The following is a 24,124-nucleotide window of genomic DNA, read 5'->3' on the forward strand; positions in this document are numbered from 1 at the left end:
GGGTGGGGTAGGGAGTAGGTTAACTTAGCCAGTACAGGGCAGAGTGAGGCAGGAAGCCATTCCTTCTGCGTCCCCTCCTGAGGGGTCTGGAAGAGCCACTGGCTTTCCAACTTTTGAATCTCCCTTTTTGTGTGAAGCTGAATTAAGACCAGTGTTAATGGAGCTGACATTAAAAATAATAATAATAATAATAAAAACTTTAAGACACAATCCCGCGACACTGCCCCGACACTGCCCCGTTTAACACGGTGCCTTCCAGCAAGGACACATTTCTGCCTAACTATCTCATATCCGGTACCCAGACATTTCCATCTTGGCTCCAGAAGACGAAGAATCCCATATCCATGAGCAGACACCCAGTCCTGTCACCCCAGTGTACTCATTAGTTTTTGTCAGTGACGCACAAACGAGAGACACCCAGGAAGAGGGGGGCCTCAACTGAGAAACGTCCTCCATCATTTTGGCCAGAGAGTGGGGGCATTTTCCTGTGCAATGATTGATTCGGAAGGGCCCCGTTCACTGTAGGCAGCGCCACCCCTGTACAGGAGGTCCTGGATTACGTAAAAGCAAGCGTAGCGAGCTATGGAAAGCAAGCCAGAAAACAAGCTTTGCGGTGTCGGCAGCAGTGGCTGCCTCCAGCTTCCTTTTGAGTCCTTGACCTCAGTGATGGACTGTAACATGGAGGTACAAGACAGAGATCATGTTTCTCCCCAACAGAGACCTAACCCGTACACTCAGGCAGCCACAAATCTACTCCTGTCTCTCCGAGTCACCCTGCTCTGGACACCCTGTGTTGATGGGATCTCCTCACGTCACGCCGGCTTCTGTCACTTCCCATGATACTCTAGGAGATTCACCTTCGCTGCTTTCAGCAATTGATGGTGCACCAGCAAACACCTAAGTCACATCTTCAATCATCCGTCAAGTGGGTGGACGTCGAGGCAGTCTTCCCTTTATGGCTCACCGGAACAGTGCTGGAGAAGCCTTCTGCTGGGATGAGACCTAAGAGTGGACTCGCTGGGTCGCCTGGAGACTCTCACACTGTCACCAACAGCCTGACTAGCCCCCAGCACTGTCTGCATCCCACACCTAGCCAACACGGTAGGAGACAGTGACTTCACACCATCTTCAACACCATTTGCCACAGGCCCACCAGCCATTGCAGTTAGGTAGGTATGCCTGCCCTGTGGCTGAGGCATCTAAGACGGAGACAGAGGTCCGCATACCTTAACTCGGGCCCTTTTGAAGTTGGGTTACTTATCTTAGGTAACATGTCAACTTGATGTAAAAATTAGAGTTATCTGAAAGGAGGGGACCTTAATTAAGAAAATACTGTCCATAAGATCTGTCTGTAAGGCATATCCTTAGTTTGATGGGGAGGGTCCAGCCCATTGTGGGTGGTCCCATATATGGGCTGGTGGTCCTGCGTTCTATAAAATAATAATAATTAAAAAGCAGTCTGAGCAAGCCACGTGGAGCAGGCCGGTAAACAACATTCTTCCATGGTCTTGGCATCAACTCCTGCCTCCAGGTTCCTGCCCTGTTTGAGTTCCTGTTCTGACTTCCTTTGATGATAAACAGATATGGAAGTATAAGTCAAGTTAACCCTCTCCTCCCCCCTGGCATGTTTCGCCACAGCAATTGTAACCCTAACCCACAGTATTCCTACTGTGCTTTGCAGGGGTATTTTTAAATTCAGGTGTCCCTAACGGCAGGCCTAGGCCTGGAAGGATAGGAGTCCCAGCCACAGAGCAGTGCAGTCCCCTCCAGACGGACTGAATGAGTGCTGAGTATTGCTTGCTCCCACCCTGGGACCAGCTGACAGTTCTGAGTTAACATGCACTGCCTGCAGTGGCAGCTGCTTTGGGTTGTGGGCTTCCTGGGTCTCTCCAGGCTGCTCAAATTCCTACCAGCTGGGGGGGAATTTCTGAATGGCACGCAGTTATTTTTTCACGATTCTGGAACCTGGAATTCCAAGGTCAAGGAGGACACATTCCAGTGAAGGAGGTTTTGTGTCATCACGGGGCAGAAGGCAAAGGAACCTGTTCTTGACTTCCACCCCAGATGACTGCACTCCAGGAAGTCGCAGGACACTTGACTCCAGGCTCCTTTAGCTACAGGGAGTCCTTTGCCAGAAGCCTGCATAGTCCCCTAGCAAATGTTTTCTTGTGTCCTCTTGTCGGACTTACACCGCTGCAGACATCTTAGCATGGTGATTAGGGCCATCACATTGACTTAAGATCTCTCTTTATCCTTCCCTGAGACTTCTAGCTAGTCTTGTATACTCACTGGCCACGAACAAGGTTCGGAATATAATATGAGACGGAAGGAACCTGCATGATGGTTCGTGGGCCCAAGAAATTCTTCATCCAATCAGATGGGAGGGCCAGGGAACCTACTCAAGTTGGACAGCTTGGCAAAGCCTCTGTACTAGGTATGGTAGACACGCTGGAATCTAACTAAAGCACAGACCTTGTTCGTGAAGACTCAAAACCAGCATGGAGCAAATATGCTCTGTGTGAACAACCTATCTTAGTGGAATGAACGAATGAATGGCTTCACTTCTCTGTCATATGTTTCTAATATTATCTTTGTGACAGGGTCTAGTGCCATGAGTAAATATGAAGAGACATTTTAGGGTGTACACTGTACCCCCATGACGCTCAGCACAGTGTTCCTTGTGGCCCTCATCCTTTGCATTATCTTTTAACATCATCCCTTACATGAAGCCTGCTGAAGTTATATTCATGCGTGCATCTAATGTTAATTCATAAAATTGGTCTATCCACAAACGGTCACCAATTTATAGCTTGTCACAACTACATTTTGTTAAAAGAAAAAAAAATTCTTGGTTTGACACTCAACATTATGATACGTTCTTTCCAGTCTCCCTTTCAGCAGAGAATGATGAAGAAGAGAACAGTTGTTCGAGATGGAGTGGTGTCTTACAAGGTGGCCATACTGGAGTAACCGGAAGGAGGATTCCTCCCCGCAGCATATGGAGGGAGCACGTGGATTGTAAAGAGTTACACGGAGACCCCTAAGTCTTAGAGGCACATACAAATTTCAAACAACCCTGCTTCTAGCTGATGATGTCACCAAGGAGCTAAACAATGGCTCTGAGTTTTAACTTCTAAATGGACTGTGCTGTTTCGTGACTGTGTATATAAGCAACAGTTCCCAGAACCAGGAGACTCCTGCACATTCAACGCCTTGGTTTTCTTGCTCTCTGTGTCCTGTAATTTCTGCCTATAGTGTACTTTCCTGCCTTCCACACCAATGGCGTCCTCTACGTATTACGTTTGAGAAGGAGATGAGGATCTTTATGTATAAAAGAAGTAGCAGCATGGACGGCCACCACATTTTGAAGGAAAAACAAACCTTCTTGCAAGTGCAGGGAGTTATACTCAGGGTCTCGCACACGCCAGGCAAATGTTCTCTCATCAAATTAAACATATTCCGAAGTAAATTTTTGATGTAATGACTGAAGTTTTTCTTTTTTTTTCTTTTTTTTTTTTTTTGGTTTTCGAGACAGGGTTTCTCTGTATAGCCCTGGCTGTCCTGGAACTCACTTTGTAGACCAGGCTGGCCTCGAACTCAGAAATCCGCCTGCCTCTGCCTCCCCAGTGCTGGGATTAAAGGCGTGCGCCACCACGCCCGGCTCCACTGAAGTTTTTCAATCAAAACTTTTTTTTTTTTTTTTTTGGTTTCTATTTTTCCTTCTGACTTATAGTTCTTAAAAACAAATAGTAGGTGAGTTATTGGCCATGGAGCTATAGTCCCTGAGGTAATTTTTTTACTGAAATATTTTAAATCTTTTTTAGCAAACATTTGAGTGTCTTTCTTTTGTTCTCTCTCTCTCTCTGAGTTTAGTAACAAAACTTTTTAGAATCTACATGTCCGTTTTCTGTGACTGTAAGCAGACACTTGAGATAATGAAATTAAAAAGATTAAAGGCTGATTTTAGTGCACAGCTTTGGGGTGTCGGTGTGGGATCAGTGGGCCTCTGTAGATGGCACACTATGGCTAGGGTTCTTGGTGGAGGAAGTTTCTCATGTCGTGGCAACTTGTAACAGGAGTGAGAGATGGAGAGAGAGAGAGACAGACAGAGACAGAGACAGAGACAGAGACAGAGAGAAACAGAGACCAGGGATCCATAATCCCCTTAGCGGTACTACCAATGACCTAATTCCTAATAGACCTGCCAACGGTTCTCCACAGTAACAAGTCAGGGGCTAGGTGTCTAACACATGGGCATTAGGGGAGTAGTCTTAGAATATAAACCATGCTGTGCAGTGAGATGTATTGCAAGGTCCCCAAATTCACAGCTAATTTTGTACCATTAACTTTTCTGTGCCTTGGGACAGCAAGAGAGGGAGAAGTTAAATCCGCAGTCAGGAATGACAAGAGAGCATGACGTTAGAGGCAGTTTCCTTATACACTTTTTAAAAAGAAACTGTTGCATTGTATGTTTGTACACCAGGGGCATGCATGGTGCCCCTGGGAGAGACCCGATGATTATGTCAGATTTCTTGGAAATGAAGTTACAGATGGTCGTGAGGTGTCACGTGTGTGCTGGGAACAGGGCCCTGGAGCTGTGGATCCCTTGGCTTCTGAGCCATCCAGCCCTATTTTAATCATTTTTTGAGACAGGGGCTCACTGTGAAACTCAGGTAGACTTGATTGAGGGTTTTTGTTTTTGTTTTTTTGATACAAGGTCTTACTTTGTAGCCCAGGTTAGCCTGGAACTCATGGCAATCCTACCTCAGCCTTCTTTTCTTTCAGAGCTGAGGACTGAACCCAGGGCCTTGTGCTTGCTAGGCGAGCGCTCTACCACTGAGCTAAATCCCCAACCCTCAGGTAGACTTGAAGTCACTGTCCTCCGTTGGCCTGCCAGATGCTGGGGTGACATACAGGATTGTAAGATTTTACAGTTCTTGTGTGACTACAGTTCTGCGGTTTAGGTTTTTAGAATTCTTTTTGTTCTGTTTTCCTGTGACAGATAGAAAATTTTAGTATGGGATGTGTGAGAGTATGCCTTTGTATTTAAGGATACAGCGAAATTTCCCGGCACTGAGGAGGGTCAGAAGTTTAGCTATGTGATACTTCACAAGACCCTGAAAAAAAAAAATCAACAACAACTAAGGTGCTTTCCTAGTTTGTTCCAAAGGACTGTTTCTTACAATTGGAAATATCAGCAAAAACCGAATACGAAGGTTTCCTAAAGAATACAAACCATAGGCTTGGTGCTTAGCATCGGTTTGCCTAACAGTTTCTCTGCCCCACTCAGAACGCACCACCCCCTCCCTGTGCTAACAACTGCAGCAGCTCAACTGCAGCTTTAAAAAAAAGGTTGCGGGGGAGGGGCTGGAAAGCAGAAGGGTCTCATTTCCACCCTGCTGGAGCTGGTAATTTACTCTCTGGGAACAAGGGGCACAGAGACCACCACTTCGGTTTAAGGCTTCCTTTCACATTGCCAGTTCCCCTACTTTGGGCCCATATCGCAACTCAAAGCCCTCCCCCCCCCCCACAACTGCGCAGCCCCTCCCCCTGGCGCCTGGTGACAGGCCAGCCCAGCACTGCAGGGAGACCCGGCTGAGGGGCAGCCCCTCCTCTCTGGGGTCCCTGGCTTTTGTAAATTTGTCAGCCCATCCGTGAACTTTGTTTGAACAGAGTTCAGCACTCAGTGGAGGATTGTTTTGTATTATAGCTCACAGCGAAGCACATCTCTTCTGTATTTATTTTAAATAAAGGCTTTCTAGAAGCCGAAGGGTTTAAGCCACAGGAAATAAAGAAGGAAAAGTGTTCCTCTGGAGCCTGCCCGGATAGCAGTTACTCGAAGGCCTCATGTTCTGCACACCCAGGAGCGGCTGGAGAGGCAAGAGGCCAAGCTGGTCAGCCCTGGAATTAACTGCATGAAGTCAAAAGTGCTGACGTACCCGGAGGAAGCTTCCCTGCTGGAGTCTGCCGGGACGTAAGCTCAGCCCGTGCAGGCTCTCCCTGGGCAGGTCCTCAGAGAAAGGGGCAGGGCCTCACACAGGGAACATGGATGCAGTGTGTGTGTGTGTGTGTGTGTGCCTGCGCGCGCACATCTGTGCTTAGGGACACAAGCCTAGGTCTGTACCAACAGTGTTCTATAAAAATAGGCAAAACAAAAAAAACGTCACCAGGGAAAACAGGAATGATTTCAAAAGCGATTCACGTTGGCAGAGCATTATTGCAATCTAAGAGAGTATTCTTAGGCTTCCAGGTATTTTCAGACATCTTACATTATAATGCAGTTTACTAATATTGGCTGCATTAGCTACTACCTGGGGAGGGATCTATGCTCTTAAGAACGACCTGTCTCCATGCTGACATACCCTGAAAACAACCGTAACTGATTGTCACATTTGCTTTCCTTTTATTTCGAATGATATAATTTTCAGGACACTGAATGACTCAGCAAGTGACGGTGCTTGCCACTATGCCTGAAGACCTGAGTCTGAGAGAACCCCCCCAACCCCAGTTGTGTTCTGACCCCCCATACTTGAGCTACCTCTGGAAAGCACACTACTCCCTCTTCAAAGATGAATGGGTAAGTGCAATAAAAATTTTATTTGGCAAATATTAATTGTGCAGGGGCCGGGGCTTCATAAGGACACTTTGATACAAGCATATAAGGTACTTGAGCATATGCCCCACCCCTCCCTGACACTCCCTCCCCCTCCTCTCAGTTCCCTTTGTTCTGCTAGACAGTTACATTTCTTGTTCATAGTGAGTCCCACTTTTTACATAGTCAGTATACATTTTTGCTAAATTGTAAGTCGATTATTTTGCCTCTACACAATCATGAGGGGAAAAAAAAAGTAGGAGTCTTCCCCTTCCGTAAGAGCCCTGGGCATTCAGCCCACAGAGCCTTGGTTCATAGGCAGTGTGCATCTTGTAAAAAATGTGCTTCCATCTTGGCTTTGCACACTAGCTAGAAGCGAAGAGGAAATTTCCATTATCTGTAACCTGCCGGCCTGTCTTGTGCTAACCCTGGCTGAGTCCATACCTTACCCTGTTTCATTCACTTTCTCTAATTATTTCTTGGCCTGATTTCTTTCTGGGTTTATATAGATATATATGTTTTGTTCATTTAAAATTTGAGACAGGTTCTTACTAGGTAGCCCAGGCTGCTGTAAGCTCACCATCCTCCTGCCTCAGCGCTCTGAGTGCTGGGATTACAGTTGTGTGTCCCCACGCCTCGTTGTACACAGTACAACAGGGGTTGTTCCTTGTACAACAGGGGTGCAAAGGGATGATAAAGTGAAAACGATGGCAGCACACGTGGGTGACATACCTGGGGTATGGATGGGATTCAGAAAAGACATCACAGAATTTTTATAAGTGCAGATGACTAATAAATAAATAAATAAATAAATAATAGAATAACTGTAGCTATGGAGTTTGCGACTGTCGTGAGAAAATCTACTTCTGGCTTTGTCCTTTACAAAATTGCTGTTTCACTAGCAAGGCTGCAGTTTCTGTCAGGTGAGAGGTTTCCACTGTGTCCAAGGCTGCTGCATTCCCCCTCCACCCGGCTGCTTGCCAGCTCTCCCCACTGGTCTCCTGGGTGAACTCGGAGCCTCTCTGTTGGCATCTGACAAATGGGCTAACTATACCCTCTTCCTCCTAAGTTACTGTACCAGAGTAAATGGCACAAAATAAAATTGCTTATGAGATTTTCATCAGGTAGAAGCAACCTTTTGACATCAGCTAAGAACTGTACAGTTGACCTAGGGGGGAAAAATCACACACACAAAACTCATAATGTTTGAAATTAACAATTACATGTTGGGTTGGATTCATAGCTGTTCTTGGCACATATGGCCCACAGGCTGCAGGTTATGGGATAATAAGCACGCAATCAATTCTGTTTTTAAATTAGCACTCTGATTTAATGCCTGGCTTCAAGAAATAAATGTGGAATCAATGAACAAATGTACAGTTGTGGAAAAATAACAAATATTTACTTACACTTTTGGTATGATACTCATTTATTATTATTAACTGATTAATTAATTATTATATGATTTTTTTTGTTGTTGTTTTGTTTTTAAAACAAGGTTGTTCCAGGTAGCCCAGGGTGGCTTTGAACTTTGATCTTCCAGCTTTGGCCTCCGCATCTCCGCTCCTTGTGTCTGCTCTGATGATCTTGTTTAAACGATGACTGCCAGCATGAAATTCTGCGAAAGTGTTTGCTAGACAAACTTTTAACCATCTAATACATGTCCTCCACATTTCCCATTCACCCCGTAATGCTGTCACAAGGACCGCAATTGAAAGTGAGAGCCTGTGCATTGTTGACACGGTAGAGATCAAAGCATGCATCTCTGAAAGATTCCTTGTGGACCCCCAAATTTGAGCTCGTGCCTTTGGGGTACGCCCTGAAACACCACCATCCATGTGAACGTAGAGCACTTCTCCACTGACCAGAGACCAGGCTGGACTCAGGCTGCAGAGACAGCAGCTCTAACTCAAGGTTCTTCCTTGGGGCCAGAAGGCTTGACATCACTTAGACCTCAGCTGCATTTGTCAATGCGCCCCCAACGTCTGTTAATTTCTCAGTTCCTTTATGTTTATCTGCTTTAGCACATTTCCTCAAATTTTCTACCTTGCTTTTGGCAGGTTGTGAGTGAGATTTTATTTTAAAAGAAGTTGTTCGTAAGTCTTCCATAAACTGTTAAGAATTCTATACCAGAGAGGGTTTGACTCAAAGCAGCCCTCTCCTTGGCTCTGTGTAGACGACGCAGGCCTGCTGGTACCACAGGGTAGGAAGAGGAGCTGCTGGATTCCTGCTGCTGCTTACAAGGCTTGCAAACACTGAGTCAGCCAGAGGGGAATCCATCATTGTGGGTCACAGAAAAATTCCTGAGGTCTGTTTTTAGTGAAGTTCTCGTCATTTCATTAACACGTTTATTATTGCTTTTTCAAATTACTGGCTTCCATTTATAATTATTTCTCCCAGTGTTGATAATTGAATCAAGGCTGTGTGTATGTGTGTGTGTGTGTGTGTGTGTGTGTGTGTGTGTGTGCGCCTGCCAGCCAGCCATGTGGCCAGGCATTTACCAGGAACCTTCATCTCCAGCCCACTTCTGTCTTTCTTGAAGGAAGCAAAATTACACCCAGCTATATTCTCTAACACGGATTAGCCTCGAGGACATGAGGGAGGTGAGATTATACTTGTTGAAAAAGACAAGTACTGGAGGATCCAGGTCCCCAGAGTAGTCAAATGCAGAGACAGAAAGTAGGGTGGTGAATGCCAGCGGCCGGGAGGGGGGGAGGGGAGGGGAGGGGAGGGGAGGGGAGGGGAGGGGAGGGGAGGGGAGGGGAGGACCGAAGTGTTTAATAGCTTGCAGTTTCTGTAGGAATAATGAAAAAGTTCCAGGCACACATTGCCAAGATACTCACAGGACTTTGTGAAAATGTACTGGTTGTACCTTTAAAACTGGTTTAAACCGTCCATTTTCTTTTGTTATTGAGACCTCCTAGTTACTGTACCTAGTCTATTAACACAATGGCCCTGGGAGTCCCAGATCTGGCAAAGTCTCCTAGATCCTGTGATAACTGACTTTCCCCCTACTGAGCCCTGTGACAGCCTGCTGCTGTCTTTTAAACCCTATCACTTCTCAGAGAAGGGCCTTTCAGTTTCTTCCCCTTTCAGTAAGGCTGTGCTCAGCTACCAGGATGAAGGAGACATGGCCGCTTCCCTCCTTTTCTTCCCAGTATTGTTGGGAAAGTTCCCGTCGACTCGCACACGCAATCAGATATGCGTGGCAACATCTAATGAGATTTGGGGGGCTGAGACGGTTGAGAGTTTTGCTGCTGTTAGGATGTGTGGTGTTAATAGGCCACAACCTGCCTGCTAAGAAATTAACATGCTGTGTGAGATTATGAGAGAAGTTAGTAAGGAAAACAGCCCCTCTTTCTCAAACATAGGGACCCTTTCAGAAGGGGACGCTTATTGAATTTGTCTCTCCTTAAATGAATTCTACTCCGTGGCCCCGTTCCTTTTATTCTTCAAACCATTATGGCCCACATCTGTGGAGATCTGCATCAGCCATTCTGAAGCCAGCTGTTGCTGGGCCTTTTAGTTAGGATGAAATTAGGAACAGACCCGAGGGTCGTCTACCTGCTGTGAAGCCACCAAAACCTGCAAATAGTGAGAAAATGTAGCTGCCTGGCTTAACCAGTCAGGGCAACTCCATACCATTTGTGGCTCTGGGATCCAAAGGTGCTATTTGTTAACACTACCTGTTGTTGTACCCCCAAAGATACAAAACAGCAAAAATCAGTGAAAGAAAACCTGTGTGTTAGGAAGAACAGTACATGAGCCAGTGTGAAGAATTTTAGAGTTTATTTTGTTTGTTTGTTTGTACTTCAACTGGGGGGGGGCGGGAAGCAGGGGACAAAGGAAAGATTCTTAAAATGATGAGTCTGTGAGAAAATTCTTAAGATTTCTGCACTGGGGGAAAAACTGAGTAAATCATTCTTGTCATGGAAGACATGGGCACAGACTGTACAGAATCCTCGGGCTTAGCTGTGGAAGAGGGATGAGCAAGTTTTCAAAGTGTTTGAAAGAACATGAAGATCTCAACTTCGATTGGATCACTGACCCTGAATTATCGGGTACATCAATGACCACAGAAGACTGCCTTTAGTCAGGACCTTCTCAGTGTAAACACGGGACTATCTGGCTACAGTTCCCATCCATCAGACATCAGAGGTGGCTGTGTGTGTGCTTGTGTGTGTGTGTATGGCTTCTTTTCTATTAGTCATCCTTAAATAGAATGAAAATTCAAGAGAACGGAGATAGCCCTAAACCAAGATGAGAGGCATCCCATGCCATCGGCCTAGGCTCATGTGTGTTAAGCATTTCGGGATGATTGACTTTCAGCCCAGAGGCACAGCAGCACCTTCCTCCAAGGGGTCACCTTGGGTTAACTTCCTACTAACACCTCCAAGGTGAGGAGGCCCCATCATTCCCTTCATCTGTATTCTCAATAGGGAGAAATCTGAGTTCTTTAGACTCCATGGGAAGGGAAGACTTTTCAAAAGAAAGCTAAATTAGGATTGAGGCCCTATTTTTTGGACAACAGCAAACACAGAATTTCCATTTCTACACAAAATGTTTCACATTCCTAACCAGTTTAACCCGGAGCCTCACCCGATACACCTAGAAATACCTGTGGGTGATATAAATAAAATTTAGAGTGTGTTCCCTTTGAATTTCTGCCTTTAGACATTCCCTTTGTATACTTAAGTTAGTTCGGGAAATGCACTAGTCTCCTTTCTAAGCTATAATTCACAGTCTTAATGAATTTGAAGAGAGATAGGATTAATATTTACACGTGTGGTCCCCTCCCCTCACTGGGCTTATATTTTGAGTTTGTATGCCTAGTATATCCTGGTAGTTTGCTGTGGCTTTCATGTTTTAACACAGTTTCACTTCAGGCTTTCTGACAGGCAAGGCCTTTTCTGGGGGCGCGGAGACAAGCCTTTTACTCTTAGCTCCTCTTTATTGGAACCCCTTAAGAACATTTCTTATCTAAACATCCCAGATCAGGGAACACAGCTTCCCCATCAAATCACTAGAAGGAGCAGAGATTCAAACCCTGAGCCAATCACTCTTTAGGCAGCAGCAGAGGGGAGTTAGTGCTCTCTTCATGCTCCTGTGTTGTCAGCCAGAAGGATCAGACAGTTTAACTGTATAAATATCCAAATACTAACCATTAACATTGTGGCTTTGCTTGGCTTGAATATTCTAATTTAAATAAACCTTTCAGAACAGGAGGGGGTCCACACCCCCAAGAAATCCTAGGGGTTTGTACCTTGCTGTATAAATCATGAAGGGCTTTTTTGTTTTGTTTAAAGATACTTGCGGATACAGAACAGCTGCAGTATGGTTGCACCAATAGCATGAGAACCCTCTCAAATTCATTTTTATACCATTGTTCTCTGTGTGCAGAGCAATCTAGCACTGGTTTTCTGACAATAAACAATGACCGAGGCTTAAGCATGGTAAAATGCATTTCCACTTAGTAACAAACCCACCGCCTTCAGGCTGCCTTTTCTAGGTTTGTCACATGGGCACCAGAATCTGACTCTTGCCCATCTATCAGATTTCACTCTCAGATTTCGAATGTATTGTCCAGGGTTGTGCAAGAAACCCATCTGAAAGCACAATATTATTGTAGACAGAGGAGCAATGAACACAGTCGCACGGGAGTGACTGGAGGAAGCTCTCTGGCTGACTGGAGAAAAGGAGGCAAGCCATGAAGATGATAGACTTATATGTTGAGCAGGTTTTTTTTTTTTCTTTTAAATTTTCTTTCTCTTATTGCTTATTGCTTCAACTTGTCAATTTTTCAACACATGGAAATTATTAATGCAATCTGTAGTTGGAAACTAGAAAAACTAGGCAGAGAGAAGCCTCTTGCTTCTATCTGGGTTTTACTATGGATGAGTATCGATTTAAAAATACAACACCCCCCCCCCCAAAAGCTTCAATTAAAAATATGCTATGAATTTTTGAATCTGTGTTGGAGATTGTGCACACACATGTAACATCTACACATGCTATTTATAATGTCATTAGCTGAATTGGGTGACGCTTTTCTTATGAATTTTCATTGGGTATTGTCATGAATTGTGGGCACTTCAATAGTTTTCTGTGAATCAGACTAAAATGTGATTGTTAAGGAATACATCCCACTTAAGCATTCAGGCTGAAACTAGCAACAATTGGCCGTGACCTTTAACATGCCTGCTTTCCAAATTAGTGCCGACCATTAATCACACGGAGCTTACATTTTATGATTCGAGGGCCGTTCCTCGCGGGCCTCCTCCCTCTGCGCCCCCTCCTCGGCGGAAACACACGCATGCACACGGAAACATCTCACTCTCAGCCAGGCCCCCGCCCGATTGCCAGCTCTGCCAGGGTACAAGCGCCGCCCTTTGCAGCTCGTCCGCACAGGAGTTTCTATTGCAAAACCAGTGGCCAGGGAGGGCCCCCGAGCTGCACGAGCAGCGAGGGTAAGCACGAGGAAAAGCCACCGCGAAAGGTAACCGCCCGGATCTTGGCGCTGATTGTTCGGCAGAGCCAACTCGGGCGTCTTGACCCGAATGCATCTCCACTGCGGAGTTATCACGCTCAGCAGACGAACAATATGGCCAAGAGCCTGGTGGGAGAAGATAGTGCCCCTCCGCAGGCCACAGCTCCCCTGGCCTACGTCACCGCGGATCGCGGGGCGCGCTCCCCGGCCCCTCCTCCTCTCTCCTCCTTCTGCTCCAGCTCCCCTCCCCCCTCCCTCAGCCCCTCCCTGCCAAGTACCAAGAAAGCTTTGGGGAGTCAAATCAAGATTTTGATTCATAGACTCAATATATTGTCACTAACTACGACCCACGGAGGGTAGTTATAGGGTAGGGTGAGGGTGGGGGGTGCAAATGAAGTTTTCAGAACCAAAGCAAAATGAGGCGAACTTTGAAGACACAAGTAAACAGCCACGATGATAAACGAGTCCAAGCTCCACTCTGCCCCAGAGCTGTCCTGTTCTTCCCAAAGCATGCGGACTCCCAGACTCGCTCCCGTGAAGTTCAGGGGACACGCGCACTTCTGAGGTTGCAGGCAGGGTGAACACCGTTTGGTGTGGGCTCGAGGCTCAGCGTCCAGGTGCTTAAGTTGGCAGGACACGCATCCCAAGCACCTCTGCACGTATGTGTGTGTGTGTGTGTGTGTGTGTGTGTGGTGTGCGCGCGTAAACAGCCTTCAGGAACGGGAGCTTCGGCAACCTGAGACCTTAAGCAGAGGGGCGACCACTAGCCGCCGACGTCGTGATTCAGGGCTATTAGGGGAGGAATTATCTAGGTCTGAGTCATCGTGAGCCTCCAGACTTTCTCCGCAGTGTGGCAGAACTTTGTGCTGATGAGACAATAGTGGAGCGTGTGCGTTTCCTACAGGGCAGACCATTCCCGGGCTGGGGGAAGCCTCGGGCCTGCTCAGGCCGTGGACGCCGGGTCCCCTTCACTGCACAGTGCAGTCCCTCGGAGCCCTGCTGGCGCCTGGGCCCCCGCGGGGCCGGTGCGTCCCGGGCGCGCGCGCGGCGCGCGGAGGGGGGCCGGGCGCGTGGCGGGTCCCGCGCGTCCTCGCGCGTCCCCCGCGCCAGGGCGCAGCTGGCGCGGTCGGTCTAGAGCAGCGCTCGGCTCCGCGCCGCGGGCGCTCTGCTTCACCTTCAGATGCGCGGGGCGTGCGCGTCCTCCTCCTGGGGCCCGCCGCCTCCCCGCCAAGGTAGGGGCCGTAGGGAGGGGGGCTTCCTGGCTCAGATGGGGGAGGACCGACTAGCAAGGCCGGGAAGGTCGGGACCCACTATGTGCATAAGACCCTGCTGTGCCCCGTGGGGTGGGGGCGCGCTGGGCAGGGGGCGCGCCCTGTAGAAGGTCTCTGGCGCCAGGAGGGCGACTTGGCTTTCTGTGTTGATAGTTACTCCGCTCTGCAATTCCAGGAGAGGAGAAGATGAAACTTCGGGCAGCAGGGAGAACGCCCGGGAGGTGGCTTTTACCGCAGTGGAGGGGCGGGGTGGGGGCCGGGGTGGGAGCGCGGAAGAGGCTCTGGCTTTGTACACTTCGTCAAAGGCGACGCGGGAGGAGGGGAGCTCGGATGCGCTCTCATCCATTAGGAGACAAAGAGCAAATTGCCTTACTTTAAAGTAAAACGCTCTGGCTAATGAAGGTGGGTGATGGGCGGCGGGGCCGAAGGAGCCGTTTCAATTATTAAGGGTTTGGCGGAGGGGATCGATGCCTGTGGGCACAGAGCGCCGCTGCCTAGGGGACGTGTTTGCGTATTTGTGTTTGGTGGTGGTGGTGATGGTGGTGGTGGTGGGTGTTCTCACTGTCCCCTCCCCGGACTCCTGCCCGTCAGCGTGGAGATTTGAGTGACCCCCAGCACTGAAGAAGTGGGATCTCTAGAAAGGGAAGTTCGCGTAGGGGTGGGGGCGGGGGCGAGGTTCTGGAAGTGACTCGGAGTGGGCTAGGAAGCGCGGCGGGGACTCCACAGAATTGCGATTTGCCTTGCTGGGCCATGGCAGAGTGGGGGTGGGGGATTTATTGATAACCATAGATGTGTGTATATTTGTACATACACACATACACACGAATTTCACACCCGGGTGTGTGAAAGAGAAGAACGCAGTGGGGTGTATGCTGCGGGGGTGGGGTAGGGGTTGGAAAGGCGCCTCCTCTGCCATTTCCAGGGAGAACATACCGAATAGTTAAGATCAGTATTTAGATTAAACCGCCTCGTGAAGTTTTAAAGAAACTTTGTCTGAATAAGTTTGTCAAAAGCCAGGCCAGTGGGGTCTTTAAGCCAGCGGTTCATGGAGGAAAGTCGGTGTGCGATGAGTATCAGGCTTTGTGAGTCGGGAAGCCAGTGGATCCCTAATCTGCAATTAGGTCTCCAGAGAACCAGCCTTTTACCCGAAAAATGTGGGTCTGTAAGTCAGCCGCATCCATCACCAGCGTTAACAAGCTCTGCACAGCCGACCTGCCCAGTTCCCCCAACCCCCAGCTTCGGGGCTGTGTGTAGCTACCTCATTGCCTGGCTTGCTGATCAAGAGTCACTTGGTTTCTGGGTGAGCACAGATCAACTTGCTCGGCCCCTCTTTTGAAATATATTCATTCGGTGTCTTATTTAATCCAGATGCACAAAAAGCCATTTACTGCTTCGTTGTTGGTTTACATATTTCTGAAAAGGCGACTGGTGTAACCTGTGGAATTTGAAATGCAAATAAAAGCCTGTGGGAGTTGAGGCAGAACAAATCGGCACTTATAAAGTGAAAAAGATTTAATGTCTTTGAAATCATTGCAGGAGAAAAAGAACTGGAGGGGAGTGTGATTATTCCCTCCAGAGAGTGGATTGTGACGTCAGGTCTTTTTGGAAAAGATGTTATTTTTAAGGTCTTGAAGGCCGGGTATGTGAAGTGCTTTACAGGAAAAACAGATTACAAGATTAACATCTGTTAACATGATCGTTTATCTCCAGCCAAAAATAGGTCAGTTCTTTCTTAAGGAAACATGCTTGCTTCAGCAAGCTTAAATAATAAAATAACGACTCTAAAAATTAGGACCGAACATTTGTTTTAATCTGAGTCGTGAAAACAATTTTTAATTATTAAATCACTCAAAGGTTAAAGTCCTTTTTGGGGTGTTGAGAACAACTCTACTCCGAGTCTACCCGCCCGGATGACTGACCCCCCCCCCCTACTCTGGGCTCCCTGTTCTAGCTGCCCATTTCCCTTTTTGTCCATTGTGGAAGTACGGGATATATTTAAATGGTATTCTCTGACTCCGGCCTCGTTAGGGAGACAGACTCTGCATAGATGGCTAACTTTTCAAAGCTCTGCTGTTGTTTTACCATTAAATGGAACGGCACGGAGGGGAAAGAGAAAAGAAACTGCCTTGCAAAGTCTCCCTGCCCCCTGGGTTTGAGTGACGGCTCTGTCGGCCAATCCGCAGCAGCTTTCTCTATCCCGGAGGTAATTTGGGGTGTGTGTGTGAGCGCGCGCACGCGCGACCACGCGCCCGTGTATCGGCCCAGAGTCGGGCCAGACGCGCGCATCCGCAGGCTCCCGCATTTGCACAGATGTGTGCTGTAGACGTGGACACGCTTTTATCCAAGTCTGTCCAGCTAGATGCGCACGCAGCAGTCCAAGTGGAGACCCTGCCCCCTCCCAACGTCTTCCTGCGAAGACTGGGCAGTAGAGACACTTTCGGATTCAAGTCGAAACCTGCCACATGGAAAGGAAAGAGGAACGATTGATAACACTTCTCAGACATTGGGAACCCAGGAGCAGTTTTATCCGCCTGGTTCCAGGCTCCGGTGGAGTCGCGTCGTGGCCACTTGCGGATAGCAAACATGCAGAGGTCGGGTTGTTGAAAAGGGATATTAACTCCATATAAAAGTGAAGGGCACCGTTGTTCTCCCAACTTCCAATTTCATTCTCTCAAGGGGAGTGATACATAGTCCATGGTACATTCTAGAACGCGAGCTGTTTATGGTTAATGGAAGTTCGGTGTTCATTGGTCTTACCAGTGCTGCGCCCTAGCCGCGACTGCTCCGCACAATGGGTACATTCACTGGCAGAGTGTCACGGGCCACACCACTGTCTGAATCCGCTCCACTTAGGAACGTCCGTAGAGATAGGACTCACTTCGGGACCTGAACGCGCCGGACCTGGACTGCCTAGTTTGTGTTTCAATGCTGGGCCTTTGGAGCTCGGTGGTCTGCCTTGTGATTCACTAGGGGTGGTGGTGGTGGTGAAGATGCAGTGTGGGGTTAAATACACGCGTGCGCCTCCCTTTCTAGAGACCCCTATGGGGACCACAGACCTTGGAAGGCACAGTGTCCACACCAGGTCTGCAGTGTCTGCGTGCACCGAGGTCACCTCGAGGGTGCCCCCGCCCCGAGAGTTCCCACTTGGTTACTAGGTGTTGTCAGTTCGCGTATCTCCTCCTACGCGGGCCGTTTCCACCCAACCGGATCGCCACCCCTTTCGGCCCTCTCTCCAATCTCTGCAAGCCCGCGGCTTGAGGAATGGGTATGTCGTTGCATTAAATCATTCCTATTTCTGTGTGTCCCGGCCGCCCGGCGCCGCTGGGGGGGCGTGGGACTGGGTGGCTGGTGAGGGGTGGGGGTGGAGGGTGTGGAGGGGGGGAGGTTGCGCGGGGGCAGGGCACCACCTGCCCGCCCTAGAGGCGTGGCGTGCTGCTGGGGGCGGGACACCCACCTGCCTGTCCCCGGGGCGGGGGCGGCGGCCGCTTGTTGCTGGGCTTCGGGCTGCGGGGGGCGGGCCGTGGGCGGGGCGCTGAAGGGGAGGCCCCGGTCGGCCGCCCCCTCTTCTCGGGCGCCCGCCCCCCGCCCCCGTCATGTGGAACGGACGTCACACGCCTTCACTGTAACCCAAGAAGTGAAAGAGACGGGGACCCGCAAGCCCAACTTCGCACCGTAACAAAGGCTTGGGGGTCCGTGCGGGCCGTGGGGGCGCGGGCCGTAGGGGCGGGGCGTGGGCACGGGGGGAGTGGGGGGAGGGGCGGCGAACTCGTGGGGGCAGCGGCGTGGGCGAGCGTGGGCGGGGAGGGGTGGCCCGGCCGGGCGGGGGGGTGGGTTACAGAGGCGCGGCGGGGCTTCGCGGCCCAGCACCGCGGGCAGGCCAGGTAATTGGTTTCTATTTTAAACTTCACTTTGTTCTGTTGGAGGTGGGTGGGGAGGGGAGACGCGCCCCCTCTGGGGGGCGGTTATGTAAGTCTCCACACCTGAGTTGGGCCCTGCTTCTCCGGGGCGGGAGTGGCCGGTGGGTACGGAGTGCTGGCGGCTCCGGGGGAAAGGGGGGGCTCTGTGGTCTACGCGTGAGACCTAATCGATGCCTGGGTGCAGAGGAGGCCCGAATGGACATTGGGTTATTTCTAGAAGCCCAGATGTGCCCTTGGGCTGGGGCGGGCCTCCCAGGGTGTCCATTGAGTAACAAAGAACCGAGTGCTTGAACCTCTGGTCCACTCGCGGTGTCCACTTAACCAGCAAGTCTCGGAAGGAACTTTAGACGGCGTCTTAATTAAAGGTACAGTAGAAAGTCACGTCCCGGTGAACCTACCATTAAGTCTTGAATGTTGATTAAATGTAATTTAAAAATTGATGTGCGTTGACCGGCGTAGAAGCAAAGAGGATAGCTCCCCAGCAGGATCTTTCCAGATTACGTTTTTAAACCTCCCTATTAATATGATTGGAGTATTTCGGTTTGGAATGTGTTACTTTAAGGAACTAGGCATGCCTGTTATTTGATATGATACTCGCTACTGCCCCGGACACAAGAGACCTTTTCTTTTTATCACTCATTTATTCCTCGCATTCTTCAATTGTTGAGTCAAAATAGCTGTGTATTTTTATTTACACAGACCCGGCGAGAATTAAATATACCTCAGTACTGTTGTGCGTTAATCTAAGGGTCCCCTCCCCCCCCCCCCCAGCAAAATTAGAGATGGAGTTGAGCTGCCCTGGTGTCAGGGGTGTGAGTTAGGTCACTGGATGGAGACAGCTTTAGTTCCACGAGAGTGACCCCATAGCCATCTCGAATGGGCTCTGTGATAAACTGAGCTCAAGGGAAGGCTCCCACACTGTTTTGATAATCAAATTAAAATCCTGATGTGTTAAGATAAATACATGTCCAATATTTTCTTAGTTCATTAGGAGAACTTTGTTTCCTTACACTTGCTAATACTGAAGCCCTCAGAGTACATTAGCATTCAAAAAGAGAGGCCATCCCAGTGGGTCTGTAATAAAGCTTGCTAGAGAAGCAAGGCATGCCTTTCCAAAAGGAAACAAAACCCAGTAGCTTGCTCTTTGGCTGCTCACTGCTCCCAAAAGTGGACAAGAAGGGAATCTTGATTATTTGCTGTGCTGGGCTTTTAAAAATGTAATGCATAAAATCACCCTAGGGCCCCAAACTTTAACTTTAGTATGTGTGTGTGTGATAACTAATTGCCAATAAGACCTCGTGGTAGCTCACTTTGGCAGTTTCTGAACACTTACTTGTAAACGCCTTGTAGTGGCAACTAAAGTACCTTTAAAAGATTTCCGGGGATGTTGAAATCTTATCTATTTCTTCACTTCCCACGGAGTCCCAGAGACACCATTAGAGTGGACTGAGAGAAGCAACTACCCCCTCCCCACCCCACCCCCCACCGGGCCACACTGTGTCTCTCCACTTTCATAAGTGAAACTTTTAGCTCCGTTTGTCTTACTGCTTCCTACCAGAAGATATCTGAGTTTTATAAGTGGGGCAGTTGATGTGATTAAGTTTAGCAACAATTATGTGAAAGAGAAAAAGATTCTTTAAGCATACTTTGAAGTGGGGAATACTCAAACAGATGGCTCCCAGTCTTCCACTGGGGGAAGCTGGTAACTTAAGTGTTTAGTCATGGCTCCCTTCTCGAAAAACCAGTCCTGAGTTTAAGGGGTTGTTGTAGATTTTTTTTTTTGTGTGTGTGTGTGTATTCATACTCCAGGATATGTTTTGGCCTTATTCACAATTTACCAGAAGGAATCTTTGAAAAAGAATTTTGTGGGAGTGGCATTGAGTGGGACTGGAGGTTGTGTGTAGAATTTCAGCTGCGTTATACCTTAAGGCCATGGAAATAGGAGCCGAAATGTAAGCTGATTCTGTTGGGCAGTAGGAGGGAGCATGCCCTAGCCTGCATGCTCTCCTATTATAATGTTGCTCCTTTAGAGGGTCGCCTGGTCACCTCGCTGCTGTTTCTTTCACACTGGACTTTCAATTTAGGAGAAAAGGACAGGTGTTAATTGTGGCACACTATAAGAAACCTTTTGCTTATACAATCACTAGGTCCACAACCAAAGCAAACATGGCTGTCACTGTTCAGGGGACCTATCAGTTTTCACTTTGGTTTTTTCGACTGGCCATATTTATCCCGAATCGCCCACATTGCTGTTAGCGCTGCATGTGGACTTGATCCCAGTTAATAGAACCCGTGGACGAAAGGAGAAAACACAGTTAGTTAGGTATTTAATTTATAAACTTTTGAACCTGGGATTATCATTCCTTCCTCAAAAGCACAGCTTACCAAATTCGTGTTTTTATGTTTCAGTGCTTGGGACAAGCTAACCTGATGCTGTTCTTTTAAAAATGGATCTCTTTGTTATCCCCCCCCCACCCTCAAGTTCTGGAAACTTCGGGGAAATCCCTTCCCTCCCCATCTTCCTGAGTATGCCGCCCCCACCCTGCCTCGACCCCCCAGCTGCGTTGTAGTCCACCGGAGTTTTGCTTGGTGCTTCACTAGGCTTCTCCAGGCTGCTTACAATTCGGCATCTCTGACCTTAGCTTCCAGATTTATTCACGTGGAAGCATGAGGGACTAATTTCATTACTCCGGAGCTGGCAGGGCAGGCGAGCGACCCCTCTGGTGCTGCTGGGAACTGCAGCTCCTCGGGAGCTGCGTTTTCCCAGCAAGCCCAGCTTCAGGATGTAGGGCTGTTGTGCAGCCCGAGGAAGGAAGAAGGGGCTTCTGGAATCCGAAGCTGTGTGCGTCCCTGACTGGGAGGAACTTGGAGAAGCCGAGAGGCAGGTGTGAATGTGGACCCTGGAGATGCTCAGGGGCAGTGGGTAGGGTTTTACTCTTGTCCGCTTTGGCTCTGACTGGTCCTGCGGGGCCCCGATCCCAGCCCCTCTGCACCAGACTGCCTGGGAGTGTCTGAGTGTAGAAGCAGCCACCTGTTCAGGGTGTAGAGTATCAGGGGGCGTCGGAGGGGCAGCTTTCCGCTCAGGCCCTGGCCCTCATCCTTCTTTCTCTCACTAGCAGGCTGGGCGGGAGGTAAGACCTTTTTCTTATCTGTTCTGAGAGAGCACCCTTCCTCTCCTGTCCTGCCCAGGAGGGTGGGCGGGAGTCTTTTTGTTATTGGAAGCCAGCTATGATTATTTCAGAATTTTCTAGAATTTTTGAAAATTACCAGAAACCCAATTTAAGAAAGGAATCCTATCTAGTGTTTCTATTTTTTTCTGGCGAATTTATTAATAAAATTAACTTTATGGAAGGACACGTGAAGGGAGACATTGTGGATCTGGAATGTTTATCCAAACCTATGAAAACAAAAACAAACAAACAAACAAACAACCCTCTACTTTAAAGTAATTTTATTCCAAGGAGATATACTTAGGGCATATGAGTACATTTCTGGGACTGTAAATGTCCTGTCCTATCTCTTGAGGTAAACGAGGTATATTTCCGAAGGATTGGGGGAAATTGGCAGTTGCAACTGCCCTCTTTGCCTCCTTTATCCTCTGCATCTGCCTACACGTGACGCTGGCAGCTGTGGCCTTCCCTGCCAGATTGGGAGCGGCGGTGTTTGTGTGGAAGGGGCTGCTTCCCCGGGCACACATCGGAATTGTCAAGAAGTATAATTTTGTGCCTCTCTCTACATGCCTTAAAAGTAGTTTTTCAGGAAAGATCTGGCATTTAGTCTTCAGCCCAAATGGTCCTGGAAATTACTAAGCAGGGTAATTAGAGCTAGAGCTATTTTTAGAAAGCAGGCATGTAAATATATGTTAAGTAATGAGTAAGACACAAAACTGGAGAACAGAGGGAAAAAAAAATAACCTGAGAAGCAGTTTCATCAGATGTCCCCCTTTTCCAGGCTGTGCTCTTTCTGGGAGGTTGTTTTTCTCTGGGTGTTTTGAGTCAGGAATTTAATGAAGTTGCTACAGTCCGAACTCTTTTTATTTTTCCATACAGTCTGTAATGGCGGAGTTCTGACTGTCTCTGTGGCCGTGGGAGGAGGTAGACCCGTGTCTTACTGTTTTATTTCCAAGCTGAGCTGAGCAGGTGTTTTATTCCTTCGGAACAGGTAGACTTGTCTCTTGATGCCTCTCATACCCTGGGGACCAGATGATGCCAGGGCCTCCTGCACACAGCTGGCCTGCCCTCCTCCTGCCTAGGCGGAGGTGACGCCTAGAGATTGCAATATGGTGTTACTTTTCCAGACCTAGACGGAGACTCAAACATGGAGGCACTCCGTTGAACCTGCCCCAGCCCTGAATGCTTAGTACTTCAGAAGTCCCTCCAATTATCCCCTCCTCCTCCCATGTGAAAGGGGAAGGGACAATTTGTCTAGGAATTTTTGTCCTTTGTTTCAGCGGAGGGCAACATGCGTCTGTCTTTACCATATGGTTCTGTTTAACCTATATTGCGTGAGCTGACTAGAGCTGGGCTGGACATTGATTTACTTTGGCGTTCGAGAATGTTCTTTGAAATTGAGTACAGGCAGTGATGCATTGGAAGTTGTGCCCAGAGGTGGCTGTGGCCTCAGCAGCTTCTTCAGTGGTATTTATGAGTGGTGAGCGAGACTTGTGTTTATGGGAAATAGTTTGCCATTAAGTGTGGAGTGACTATACAGATTTAGAAAACCCGAGAGTTAGACAGGAGTGGTTAAGACTTATCCTTGGGGGTAAGCCTAAAGATCTGCCGGTCAGAAAGAGAACTCTAGTTCCTTACTATTTCTGTGATTTTTAACCCAGAGCTCAAAATGTGTGTAACCCCCCCCCCCATCTTAAGGGCTTAGTTCCCCCACACCCCCCAACCCTGCTGCCCCAAGGTGATCCACTAAGTAGCCTGCTCTATTCATGGCTTCCTGAGTATACTGATGACTTCATAGACTCAGAGTGTCCTAGTTTTACTGAAGTTCTGAGCTGTTGTGGAATTATATACATGTGGAGTTGGTGTTTGGCTTCTGACGGTCTTGTCTGCACCCTCTAGCTGGGGGTTTCGGTGGTTAGACTGTATTTAATTCACGAGAGATTTGCATTCTGAGATGATTCAGGAGGGCATCCACCTGCCTTGTCACCATTGACCTCCATTCCTGACCAATGTGGAGCTGTGCTGCCCCAGGGCCCCAGAGCCTCTGGACACTGTTGTCTTCTCAGATGGCTTCATTATCCTTCATTTCCTGGTTTCCCTGTTTAAAGGAAAGAAGTAGACACATACGCTTGGTCACATTTGTGCCCCCAAGCCATGCACCGTGCGCTCTGTAGGTTGTGCACTGCCCAGAGTTTGAACAGTGGAACCGTGCCTTGCCTTGCACACACGTCACACTGAGATGACCAGTGACTTAGTATTTCTGTAACAGTCTGAGAAAAATGCCATCATCTATTGATAATTATATCCTCAAGATCCAGATGGATCTTCCAGTCGTACTAGTACTTACCGTGTCCTTCGCATGACCCATTAACATGATGACAGCATTCTTTCCTGGAGAAGTACCTGGCGTGAAGCCATAATGGCCATTGTGATGAGGGCAGCACATGACCCAGGCACCGGATTGTCTTCCTTTCCCCAGAAATGACTTTTCCCTGAACAAAAGATTGAGAGGGGAGAAGGATGGTCTTGGTCCTAAGACTGACAGTAAGTGGCGTCTGGGCTATGAGCACTCTCCATAGCAACGCGAACCTGGGGACGGTTCCGTGGAATCACGGGATTAGTGGTAGGATTAAAATTAGCCTCTGTGAATTACCCTGGTGACAGAAAGGCAGAGCACGTTAATGGTT

General features: G+C 48.4%; 1 protein-coding gene and 1 long non-coding RNA gene across 5 annotated transcripts in view; both read left to right on the forward strand.

Annotated features, from left to right (window-relative positions):
• Positions 1 to 5,563: 5,563 nt before the first annotated feature.
• On the forward strand, positions 5,564 to 9,006 carry LOC110284991 (uncharacterized). Its single transcript, XR_002377010.3, has 3 exons — positions 5,564 to 5,974; positions 6,429 to 6,577; positions 8,091 to 9,006. It is a non-coding gene; the product is annotated as an uncharacterized LOC110284991 (long non-coding RNA).
• Positions 9,007 to 14,187: 5,181 nt separating this feature from the next.
• Znf516 (zinc finger protein 516) overlaps positions 14,188 to 24,124 on the forward strand; it is a 92,962-nt gene continuing 83,025 nt past the window's right edge. Inside the window, exon 1 of one of the 4 annotated variants that reach the window (XM_029471882.2) lies at positions 14,188 to 14,311. The gene's annotated coding sequence lies outside the window, so the exon portion shown is untranslated. Of the gene's footprint in view, positions 14,312 to 17,934; positions 18,040 to 20,577; positions 21,153 to 23,788; positions 23,982 to 24,124 lie in introns of those variants that run through there. The other 3 variants (XM_021150987.3, XM_029471881.2, XM_021150986.3) reach the window with 3 other exon arrangements.

This window comes from Mus caroli, unplaced genomic scaffold (assembly GCF_978045245.1).
Source record: "Mus caroli unplaced genomic scaffold, Mus_caroli_1 scaffold_19, whole genome shotgun sequence".
NCBI classification, from domain to species: domain Eukaryota; kingdom Metazoa; phylum Chordata; class Mammalia; order Rodentia; family Muridae; genus Mus; species Mus caroli.